The sequence below is a fragment of the Thalia democratica genome, chromosome 7 (assembly GCF_965202585.1).
Source record: "Thalia democratica chromosome 7, ktThaDemo2.hap1.1, whole genome shotgun sequence".
Classification (NCBI taxonomy): Eukaryota; Metazoa; Chordata; class Thaliacea; order Salpida; family Salpidae; genus Thalia; species Thalia democratica.
In genome coordinates this window covers 41,296,028-41,309,441 of record NC_139171.1, presented here as the reverse complement: position 1 = coordinate 41,309,441, position 13,414 = coordinate 41,296,028, and positions in this window count along the sequence as shown.

Genomic DNA, 13,414 nt, shown 5'->3' with positions numbered 1-13,414 from the left:
AAATTAGAATACATGATTGATTATCTTAGTGTATAAAAATAAAAAAATACAATATTTGTTTTATTAAAAAAAAAGTGTACGTTAAAATTTTTTGATATTGCTTTAAAACGCTTTATCAGTTATTATTTGTGCAAAAATTTTAAACTTAGGTAAAAATAAATAAACATAACTAAGTTTTTCACATTTTGTTATTAAAGTTTTCTGATGCAAAAATTAAATATCTGCTACAAATTACAAACTAATTTAAGAAAGCTACTAAAAAATCTTAAAAAAACTTAAACTTAAGCCCAAAGTTGCCATAGTTTGAGTTTTTTAAACCTAGTTGTTTTTAATTCTGTTTTTTTCTATAGTTTATGATATAATTTTGGATTATTATAGTTCATACGTCTAGTCTAGACAGATTAAATACAAAAAATTAGAAGTTTAAGAACAGCTATCTTTAAGAAAATTTAATATTTTATAACTTTGCTACAAAAAAATGTTAGTCACATGACATCGATTCTTAAGACTATAAAACTTTATGTAAACCTTTATAAATATTTACTATAAGTCTTAATGAAATAAGTTTACAAACTATTATTTTAATTTATGAAAAATCATTCTCTTTTGCTTTTACTTCCAATGTAATCTAAAACTTCATTTTATTCAGCTTATTTTCAAAATTTTTACTGTTAAAGAAACTTATACTTGTTTAATATAAATGACAAATGTGTTAAGAGCGTATAAAAGTTTTGTGATAACAATAATTCAGATTACACCTGATCTTTTAGTTTTATTTGTTTTTGGTAACTTATGCGAAACTCTTTTAATAAATTTTGATGCAAACGTTTAATTTATTAAAGTTGTTAGAATTAAATACATCAATAAAAAAGTACTATTTTAGTTTATTTTAAGGACTTAATTCATTTATCGATAAATTTATTGTACATCTTATAATTTCAATGTGTTTAAATTAGAGCCTTTGCAAAACTTATTTTTATTCAAAACTTTAATTCTCCTACGAACAGTACCCTTAAAAAAAATTGCGCAAAGTTTTCTAGCTCTAATAAATAATAAAGTTAAAAAAATATTTTTTTAGCAAACCAGCATTTGATGATACAAGAAAAGTTTGGAAGGAATATCCTAGTCATTTATTTGTTAATAACTCTGAAATTAAACTTAAAAACGGTATTTATAACGAAAATAGAATAAAGTTCTTAAGATCGCTTTTAAAGGAAGAAATACACTAACACTTAAATATGTTAATTTTCTTTTGATTTGATGATCATAGTTAGTTTAACACTTAAAAAAAAATTAATGTTAGATAAACTTATCTACTATGAATTTATTTTATTTAAGCATCTTTGTGATTACATTCAATTTCTACATAAAGCAAGATACTTAGTTTTAGTTATTCGCTCAATAAATTATCAATTTATAATTTATCATCTGGTTTGACTATTTGTTAGTAAAATTATGAACCTTTTGAAATTTCTTAAATAATTTTTTTAATAAAAAATGTAAAGGTAATTTTGATTAAAATTCTCTATTTTTTAAGTCAAATGAATAAAACTTATTATATCGTTTACTAAAAAAACTTATTATAAATTAAGCAATTTTACGAACTTATAAGTCATTTATTTAAATAAGCTACAATTATTTTATTTTAAAAATAAAAGATTTCAATTTTTTTTTCAAGATCAGTAAAATAAATAACACTTATATGAAAGTTATGTGCTATGAATTATAAAAATTACTATGTTTAGTTGTTTATTTTTGATTTCTGCTTTCAAGATTATTTCTAATTTAAAGTTAAGACGTTTCACTAACTTTCAACTCTTTAAAGCTTATACTTAAATAAAAGTACACCTTAAAATTTTTTTAATTAAACTTCATTTAAAACTAAAAAAGTTTTAATTAGCGATTTTCCGGATTCTAACCAACATAGTTAAATATTTTAAAACTGTTAATGCTAAATTATACTTCAAATATAGTTTTTTGCTAAATATCATGTTTTAGGCAACAACTAAATGAAATTATAAAAAAAAACTTCAAGTTTATTGATTTTTATTCAATTAAATTGGTCATAGAACAGGATAAAGACAACATACGGCTTTTAGAGGTTCAGTCCGCAACTAGTTATTAATTAAAAAAAAACTAAAAAATAAATTAAAAAATGTTTTTTAATGAAATAAAATCAATGTGTTTTAATTTTAAGAAAAATCTAAAAAAATATTTAATTTAATCGCTTTTTTATTAGTTTTTATTCAGGGGACGAACAGGAAACAATAAATCAGTCAAAACACAATCTGCCATAGTGACATTTAAACTTTTACTTAAACCTTATTGGTTTAACACGTGAATCAGGGCACACATTAATCACTGACAGCTGCAAATTCTAGGCACTTCTGATTTGATAGAATAGTTTTTATTTTTATTTTAACAAGTAGAAAGTTTTTTTTGATTTAGTAGATAAATATTTAGATAAAAAAAGTTCGGTAAAACGGGTTAGGGATAGGGGTTTAAACGTTGTTAATGTACTGTTGTACCAATAATTAACCTCAGCTTTGTAATATTATAGATAAATTATAAAGTTTAAAATCTGACTACTGCAGCCGACCCCATAATTAAACAAAATTAACAAGAGATTTATTTTTGATTTTCATTTATTAATTTACTAGCAGGTCCAAATGTCTACAATGCTCTATTAGGTATATCAAAGAAATACATCGAGTAAATACTGCTCTAAAGAAGGTGCGAACTCACGTAAGTTACGCACTAAATTACAAAGTGATTGAGATGAATTTTTCGGTATGATTTTTATGGGTACTATTTTATGGGCTCTATTTTACGGGTAAAATTACTGCAATCAATTCTGCCTATAACTTGATGTGATGTCATAAAAATTATGGGTATTATTGAGATGTTGCTGCAGTTAAGTTGCTGCAATTAAATGAAAAATAAGTCAGTGTCTAGGCCTTATATAAATATTATGGATAGTTTTTGTAGTTAAGATTTTATAAAAAAAAAAAAAAAACTTAAATACAAATAAACTAGTTGTTTGATTTATATGTACATTTATTTAAATTATATTTTGTTAAAATTTAATAATTAAAATTTTTGTTAACTTTATAAAAAAGTGCCCATAAAATAATACACATAAGGCCAAGCCACTACTTCTATAAGATTACTAAATAAAAAACTACATATATACAATTATAAATCAAATAATTGGTTTATGTGTGTTCAAGTTTAACTTTTTAATTTTATTTATAAAATCTTAAATACAAAAACAATCGAAATATTTATAATATGACAAGCCATTACTTTTGTTAGTTTACAAAATATAAATTACAAAAAAATACTTATAAATCAAACAATTGGTTTAAGTGTATACAATTTTTTTTTCTTTATTAAATCATAAATAGAAAAATTATCCATAATCTTTTAATAAGTCTAGCCACTACTTTCTTAGTTTACAAAATATAATTCAAATAAATGTTCATATAAATCGAACAACTAGTTTATTAGTATTTAAGTTGTTTTTTATTTTTTGTTTATAAAATCTTAACTACAAAAACTATCCATAGTATTTGTATAAGGCCTAGACACTGGCTTATTTTTCATTTAATTGCAGCAACATCTCAATACTACCCATAATTTTAATGACATCACATCAAATTATGGGCAGAATTGATTGCAGCAATTCTAACCATAAAATAGTTGGCATAAAATAGTACCCATAAAAAGACCGACCCAAAGTTTTTAGAATTTATTTTAGAAAATTTACACAAACAAATATTAAAACTTCAAAAAACTTTACTTATTTTTTTAAATACTTCAATGCAGATCAATTATAACATAATTAGTAACATAACAAAAACAAAAGATGCAAATAAACTAAAATAAATGAATTAGAACACAGAAATAAGTTTTAAACACTACTAAAACTATGAAAGTCCGACCTAAGCTTGTAAAAAAAGAAATTTACAGACTAATCTAGGCATAAACTTATTATAAAAATATAATTCGTGGTTGAAATTACCTAGAAACTATATTACTTGAGTGAAATTCTCAAATTTTACTAGATAATAGTTTGTTAATACAGAAATTAAGCAAGATCGTTTGAAAAAATAATAACAACAATTTGCACAGTACTTTTCTTTCAATTTTTTTTTGATGTTAAACAAGATAAAACAGTTCCAAATAGTTCTTAAAAAAAAAGCACTGCGAAAAATGTTAAAGGTTAAAAAAAGATAATTATGTGTTTATACTAGCTAAAATATAATCCATAGCTATTTTAGAACAATAACTAATAGTATATGCATTATATGTTGTAAAATCAAACTGTTATACTTTATGAAATGGGGCAAATAAATAAGCATTAAGAAACTTAAACTAAATTGCTATAAAAGTTATGTAGTTGTTAATTAATACAACTAAAAATGTTTACTTACCATAGTAAATCTTTATAAATAAGTTGTCATTAAAAAAATATTATACATATTTTGTTTTTATGATAAAAAACATCAGTCTCAAACTCTACCCCTTGCAACGATAAACGTTTTCTGGGGAATATATATTAACAAGAATTAGAATAATGTTATACTAAAAGTAAAAAAATAATAGACAAACACTGAGGTTAAAATTCCAAAAATTGTCTCAAGCATGAAATATAACAGCTGTTAAGTAATGAAACATTTTGAATAATAATTACGTCACGATATTTTATGTCCTGGAAGGACATTAAAAGGTATCTGTGGTGTGCGACTCGATAATCGATTTTTTTTTTGTCCACCAGGTTCTAGGACCAAATATTTTGGGCGCTTTTTTGTTGTTGTTTAATTAAAAAAAAATAATAAAATATACTAACAACTATAAATACGCCTAAACAATTAAGTGTTTAAAAAACAAAAGGGTTGATCATGCCAATTCGATCATCAGACCACAAGTTTCGGTAGACTGAGACCGGTTTCGTCCTTATTAGGACTCATCAGTCAGTCACAACCGAAAAACTTGTAGTCGTCAATCTACAAATGGTTTATGATGCTTTCATATGAAGCAACCATTTGCTGGCAATGATTAGTGACGTCAGCATTGTCTTTGCCGTGCAACGTTTTAAAACATTGTCCACTAGGCAAGACATCTGGTACGCTCGTTTTAGTACAATATCGCCGATTTTGTTGATTGTTTAAAAAATAGTTTGATAGTTATAATTAAAGAAATATTTCACGATTTATGAGGGTGTAGTGATGTATTTAAGATCTATAATTTATTTTATTGAAAAGTAAAGAGAAAACTAATTGATAAGTATAAGACTGCAGTAAAAAAAACTTCTCGCTGATCTTTTTTTGATAACTTGATATTTTAGTTTTACTATATACTACTTTAAATTATATGCTAGAAGGTAGAAAAAACAGGGCATATCTGTAATTTAAATACAGGCTTCCAATTAGAGTTGGAAGTTATTTTATAAAAAATAGTATAACGTAATAAGAGACAGACAATCAGACTACAGAATAAAAGATAACATGAATAATAATAAAAAGTAAAAACTATGTACTAACTTAAAGTAGTTAGATAATTATAAAATATATCTAAAACACGATTTTACGTGTTGATATAAAAATGAAAAGCAAAAGGTGAGAAAATGTAACGATATTTTTTGAAGAATAATTGTCGGCTTTGTAAACAGTTTTTTAGAATATCATTCTTTTTGTTTAATAATTGTTTTCTTTCTTCGACTGCTACTTTCATGCGTGCAATGTTGCATATTTATTAGATCTTGCTCACGCCACGGATGTTACTTTTTGTGTGGTGAAGGATGCTCCATTCTATTTGGGTACCATGCCTGTCAAAAGCAAAATATGACAATCTAGTCACTAGTGCTCTTCTTTTAAATTACTTTATTAAAGGTATTAAAACTTAATAATAAGTGTACTAAATGGACTTTTAATATTTTTTATTGGAGGTTTGATAGCATATTAGGTTTAAATTTATACTTAGATATTAAAGTTTAAGTATAAATTATAAGTAATAGTTTAGTTAAAGCATATACTTTATAGTTTTCAATCTCTTTATTGTATCAAAATGTAATCTTGATTTGAAAATTAACGCTGCTTTCTATCAATTTAAAAAAGTTTTGTACTATAAAAGCTAGTCATAATTTGTAATTAATTCTAGATTTAAAAGAGTTTGAACCTTCTATTACAGTTTTTAATTTTGTGCTTCGACCGTAAGATAATGCTGCTTTGTAAATTTTTTATTTCCTTAAAGGTGTTTGTCAAGATTTTGTAGTAGTATTGTTTTTATTACTTTTGAATAAAAGTATTAATGTTTTTCAAAATGTCGGCCCAATTTTTGTGCAAACATTCTATTTAGAAGTATTAGAAAATTCTTACAATTTGATATAGACAATGTGCCCTGATTCACGTGTTAAAGGTTATTTTATATTGCATTAGGTTTTGTTTTCTTTTCAATTATCTAAACTAAGTTTTCAGTTGAGAAGTTTAAATTACTTTGTATTTAGAAATGATTTAGCCTTTTATTAAAGTTTATAAACGTTTATAATAATGCTTTTTTAAACGTTATTTAAATTTTTATATTATTAAAAAGTTAAAGTATGTCATGCATTGAACTATTTGTATTAAAAAAATATACTTTAATCTTGAAGACAGCTTTAAAATGTGTGTCGTGATTCGTGTATTAACAATCTTTTCATTTTTTTAAAGCAAGTTACTTGTACAACTGTATGATATTTTAAATGTGTTCCGGTTGAATATATTATTATATGGATAGTTTTCGTCGAAGTTAATGGTAATCAGGTTTAAAATTGTTTGCTTATTTTAGAACTTATATTTTGACTAAACGGTTGGTTGAAAAATACCTTAAATAATGATAAGACCACTCTACTAAAAAGTAACAAAAGATAATGAAAGAGAGATATAATACTATTCAATATGTTATGATTGGCATACTGACTAGAGCAAAAGCCGACGTAGAACCTCGTATTAACGCCACATTTAACTCTGGCGTCTTTATATCTATATATGTAGAAAATAAGATGATTATTTAAACTTAATCATTCTCTACAGTGCCCACTTGAAGGGCTTTTAAATAATTTGTTAGAAAAATGCGATTTAAAAAATTCCAGAACATACTTTTCATAAAGACAAAAAAAAAACTGTCTTTAATCTTCAGCTGGTTTAATTTAAAATAAAACTTTGGTAAACAGAGATGCAAAAATTATTCAAAAAAAAAAATATGATATGATAATTAAATATGGTTTTTGTGAATTTTTGCACCGAATATTTGTATTGTACAATATTCGATTCTGACGTCATATTGTTTTTTTTTTTGCTTTTTGTAAACTTTTGCATCTCTGTTTACCAAAGTGGCTTCTATTTTAGATTGAACCAGCTGGAGATTAAAGACATTATTTTTTGTCTTTATAAAACGTATATTCTGGAATTTTTAAATCGTATATACAATATATAAAAAAAGAATTTATTTTATAATAAACAACAGGTTTATACGACCGTTTCGTATATGAGATATGTAACCTCATATACTCATCAGTAAGCTAAAGTCGAGCACTATCGATTAAAACTTTTTATAAAATCTTTTAATATATGAATATATATATGTTGCTCGTTTGCTAATTCTATTTTAAATCTTATCAAATTTAGTTATATCAATACAAGCCTTATTCTATATACTCATAAGGTTTTAATTCATGATTTATGCTAAAACAATAATTTAAAAGCTTTATAATCATTTGCTTTAGTTTAACATTTCGGGCCCGAATTGTATGTTAATGTTAATCTTAATGTTTACTAAATAATTTTTGCACTTTACAAGCTAAAGTCGGGCTTACATCATTTCAGTTAAGTTAAAAATTTTTTTTTTTAGATTTTTTAGTTTATTTGCAATTCTATTTTTTGTTTGGTAAGTTATCTAAAATTAATTTACATTGGAGATTGGACACATTAAGAGAAGAGAACTAAGTAAAGTTTAAGGAAGTTTTGATATTTTTTTGTGTAGTATACGCTGTTTTATAAAAATTTTGTTCTAAAAACTTTAGATATAACTCATTTTGTCGTTTAGTGCATACTGCATACCTTACGCGGGTGCATACCTTAAAATTGTTTTTACTGTGTTTTAGTAATACATTATAGATATTTAGACCTGGTAGTAAATTTATATTTATTATCAAATTTAAAAACTAAAAGTTCTTGTAAGTACTGATGAATAAATGGGTAGTTTGAAAAACCTGCAACTAGTTTGCATATATCGAACAGGAATTATTATTTTCATAATGTGTCTTATCTTTATTGTTATAAACTAGGATAAACAATAATGTTTTTTAAAATTATTTTAATAATTTTTTGGTTTAGTGAGTACTTCAGGCAGGTGTGTAACTCATCGATACCTTCACTTTTTTCAAAGCACATGGTAGAGATTTGGACCTGGTTGTAAATATATATTTAATATCAAACTGTATAAAAAAAAGTACTATAAATTCTGTTGAATAATGTGTTCACTATACAATATGCTTACAATGTTAAGGATTATTTCTTGATACACTTTCAACTACTTAACAAAGTTCAAAGTGATTTAGATATAGTAGGGATCAAAGTCTGTGAATTCTGTAGGTTTCTTTTAGAAAATGCAGACTGAAACAACAAAAAGGACTATTTCACTTAAAATAAATCATCCAATTCATTTTTTGATATGAGTATAGAAAGTACAGCACATTTTTTCAGTCATCTTTCAAATTCATATAGAATGGTTGGTTTTACACACGAATCGGGGCACACGCTTTTTAGCATTATTTGCAGGAACTTTTTTCTATTTTATATGACGTTTTTTATATATTTACTACCAGGTCCAAATTTTTTCAATGAGCTTTTTAAAAAGTAGAGACATCGGTAAGGTACGCACTTTGAGAGGTACGCAACCGCTTAAGATACGCACTAAATAATTTAATTTTTTTAAACTATTTATAATTATTTAAAAAAAACTTATTTAAAACTTATAACTTATAAACTTTTTACAGGTGTTATCAGAAAAGAAGACATTTCAACTACGTTTGACATTTATACTGTATCAAAACTTTATCGTCAAATATATAAAAATTATTATTTTCATGAAACATATATTTGACTAAAACTAAATAAAAACAAAATAATAATTAGGTTTAAAATAATTTAGTTAAACCAAAGTTTAATCAAACTTGTACTAGGACTGTTTTAAATAGAAAATTAATTATATTTATCCGTAGATAAATAAAGAATGCAACTACTTCAAAGAAATGAAACTCTAAAATTTATCAAATTTAAATAAAGTATAATAACTTTTTAAGTTTGAACTACAGAACTTTTTTTTTGTAAAATAATAAACATCTTGAATTTATTTTTCAAAACTAATTAAGTATAATAAATATACTATATTAAGTATTATAAAAATAAATGTAAGTATACTACTCGAAGTTTTCGTTTAACTGTGTTTCTTTTTCGTTTAGTTTGTTTGCTGAACATTAAGTTAAAATAAATGTATTAGACCGTTGTTATACAATTAAGGTTTCAAAAGTATTAACTTAATTTCAAGTCTAATTAGTTCTAAAATATTTAAACACTTTGTCAAAAACTAAACCGGGAAATTTCGAAATAATTTCTTAAATATGATTATTTAGCTAAAGCTTAACTATATACCATAACGGTAGAAAGGTTTTTGGGAGATCTGAAGGACCACATAAGTGGTCGCGGCAAATGGATGAAAATAGAACAAAATTTATTTAGATATTTGGTTTGAAAAGTACAAAATAAACAAGTTTCATTATTTGTTAATTGTGTGCGGGAAGTCATTCCCTTACGATGAAGAAGACTAATTTTCAGCTAACTTGAAGTGAAAAGTTTGTAGTACTAAAAAGGTTATCATTTATAATTCGTTCTTTAGTTAAAATACTAGTTAAGTGCGGGAGGCCACTCCTGTACGAACAGAATGATGTTTTTAGCAGTTAAATTAAAGTCAATAGTTAAAATTATTAAAATTTTTCGTTACTGTTTATTTTAAGATATTTCTTTATAATAAGTTGTTAGTATTATTGAAATGTTTTTTTGTAAGTTATAAAAAGCGTTGATACAAAAACAGCATAAGTAGTTTTATATTTATATATGTTTAAACAATGAAAAAGTAGATTTCTGTTTAAAAGTTTATGCACTAATTTATGATTTATAGCATTTTTAACTACATCAAAATAAACTTTATGTTTTGCTTAAGTCAAGTCAGTCATACAATGTATTATTTACGCTTAAAATATAATCTTTAGTTTCCAAAACAAGTATGAGTCATGGGTAGAAGCTTTTTTTTTAATCAAAAAGGGTAAAGTTTAAGTTTTTATGAGACTAAGTTTCTGATACAAATAATAGTTAATTTTAAAATAAATTAAGAGTGGTATATTTTAGATTGCCTGTTAGTTTTTTATTTAGATCAAAATTTCGGCTGAAGCTTATACTTTTTGATATTGTTTATCAAACGATATAAAACGCTAAAAAATATTGGTCTAAAGAGCTAGTGTAAGATCAAACCTTTTAATTATCAAGTCGTACACAACATTCTTATACAACCTTTTACGATCTAATAACATAAGTTTCGTTTTTATCTTCAACAAATAACAAACACAAAAAAATAAAACAAGTAATACGAAAGTTGTGAATAGTTTATTTATTTAGTTAATTTTAAACAAAATGTACAAAAAAACTTTTTTAACAACAATAAATTCAAAAGAGTTAAAATTTGAAAAAAGAGTTTGATTATTAGATTAGTTTTTGTATTACAGTTGTTTATTTAAATCTTTTACCGCTATGATCAGATTTTTTCCTGACAAAAATTGATGAATCAAATTTGAAAATTAAAATCAAATTGTTAATTTATTTATTCATTTAAAAAAAGCTCTGTATTTTAAACTTAAAAAGTTATTGTATTCTATTTAAGTTTTATAAATTTTAGAGTTTCATTTCTATGAAATTGTTGCATTCTAATCTACTGATAGATGTAATTAATATTCTATTTAAAACAGTTCTAGTGCAAGTTTGATTAAAATTTGGTCTAACTAAACTTATTTTAAACCTAATTATAATTTTTTGTTTTTATTTAGTTTTAGTCAAATATATGTTTCATAAAAACGATAGTTTTTATTTATTTGACGATAAAGTTTTGATACAGTAAAAATGTCAAACGTAGTTGAAATGTCACTAGTAGTTACAGTTTTCTATCTTTGCTTTAAAGAGCTTGTCTTCATTTCTGATAACACCTGTAAAAAGTTTATAAGTAGTTAGTTTTAAATAAGTTTTTTAAAAATAATTATAATTAGTTTTAAAAAATTTAAAAAATTAGTGCGTACCTTAAGCGGGTGCGTACCTCTCAAAGTGAAGTGCGTACCTTACCGATGTCTTTACTTTTTAAAAGACACATTGAAGAAATTTGGACCTGGTAGTAAATATATAAAGAACGTCATATAAAATAGGAAAAAGTTCCTGCAAATAATGCTAAAAAGCGTGTGCCCCGATTCGTGTGTAAAACCGAATGGTTGTTTAGAGTGTATTTTGGCATCATTAAAAAAAATCAATAAATTTTTAATTTTTCACTTTTGACCGCCAAAATTTTTTTTTTACTAATTAATGTAATATTTCATGCTTTTCTGACTGAAATAGTAATAGAGTAAAAGTAATCTTAAATTAAGGCTTCAAATAAAAGCATACACTACAGAAATTTCAATTACTTTTGAGTATTGTGACATCATAATAACACTAAATTTGTCAGGTTGGTTGTGTAGTATGGCACAGTTGGCTGGCAATTGGACAATGACCATTTTAGTGACTAAAAAGTTAAACCCAGAGTTTTATTAATTTGTTTTGAGCTAGATTTCTACTTTTAAAAACTAAGTTTGGTTGTATTCTGCTTTAAGTATAATAAAAGTTAGGTCAGTCTTTGTTCTGGTCAGTAAGTTTTTGGTTTAGTGTTAATAAATCAAAATTCTTTGAATATTCAAAAACAAAAGTATCTTCTCATAAAAAAAAAAACTGTTATTCTTTCTGAAAATTTATCTGGCAATACAAGTTATTTTTAAGATTTAAGTATCTAAACCCCCATCAAAGAGTATCTTTTTTTTTTTTTTATTTTAGCATACGTCAGGAATCTGTTTACAAATTAAATTTCTATTTATGGGTATATAACTTTTTTATTAGGTTTTTGCAAGCAGTATTTTGATTCCTATTTACTTTTTTATATGAAAAAGTATCAATTTAAACACCAAAAAAAAAAACTAAAATTTTTAGTTTTTCATAGGCAATTTTATTTTTGATATATATTATAGCATTTTTAAGAAATTTGTAAAGATTTATTTAAAAATAAGTATTCAAGTATTTTTATGCAGGGTTGCCACTCGGTCAGGAAAAGTCAGGAAATCAGGAAAAGTCAGGAAAAATTTGAAAAAATGACAAAAGTCAGGAAATTTGATAAAATTAAAAAAAAAGTCAGATTTTGTCAGTTTAAGATTACTTAGAAAACTCCTTGTTTTCCAAAGCCTTCATATGGTAAAAATTAATTAAAAGTCCTTTAAAGTCAGAAAAATTTCCAAACTTTTCCAAGAAATTTACAAAAATATTTAATTTTATTTCCAATGCCTTCATCTGGTATAAAATAGTAAAATATCCTTTATAAAGCTGCAAAATATTTCTATTAACATATTAAACAAGTACCCTATTTGAAAAAGCAGATTTTGTAAGCTTTTTAGTATTGATGATCTGTAGCAAGGACACTTCCATAGTGAAACTGTGATATATAAACAAAAGTTTATCTAGCATAATTTTAGAATCAAAGTGTTTTTTGTTTAAGTAAATAATTGAGTCCTTTATAACTATGCAGTTAGTTTAGTATTTTATGTAACAAGTTAATGTGTATACTGAAGCGGAATGCATACCAGATGAAGAAAACCATATCTTCATTAGATGAAGAGGTTGAAGTGCTAATAAAAAAACGAAGAAAATAAATTTTAGTACATACATTAAAAGAAACAGTGTTTGATTAAGTTCTTTATTGTTTTAATGTTTTGACTGTATAAGTTCCTTATTGATTTAAGGTTTTAATTGTAAAAGTTCCTTATATGTCGTTTGTTTATCTAGATACATTTATGCTAGGAAATGCTAAAAAATTGTGTTATTTTTTAGACAAGTTGTGTTTATAAGGTAATAACAGTGGCAACCATGTTTATGTCACTTTCTGCTAGAAAATTTTTGACAAAAACTATAAAAAATGTTGATAAGTATTTACACTGTAAAATGTAAAAGCTGGTTAGATTTAAACTTATATTATTTCTTGAAGGAGAAAAGTAACAAAATTAATTTTGAAACAAAGAAATCAAGTTCTATCTAAT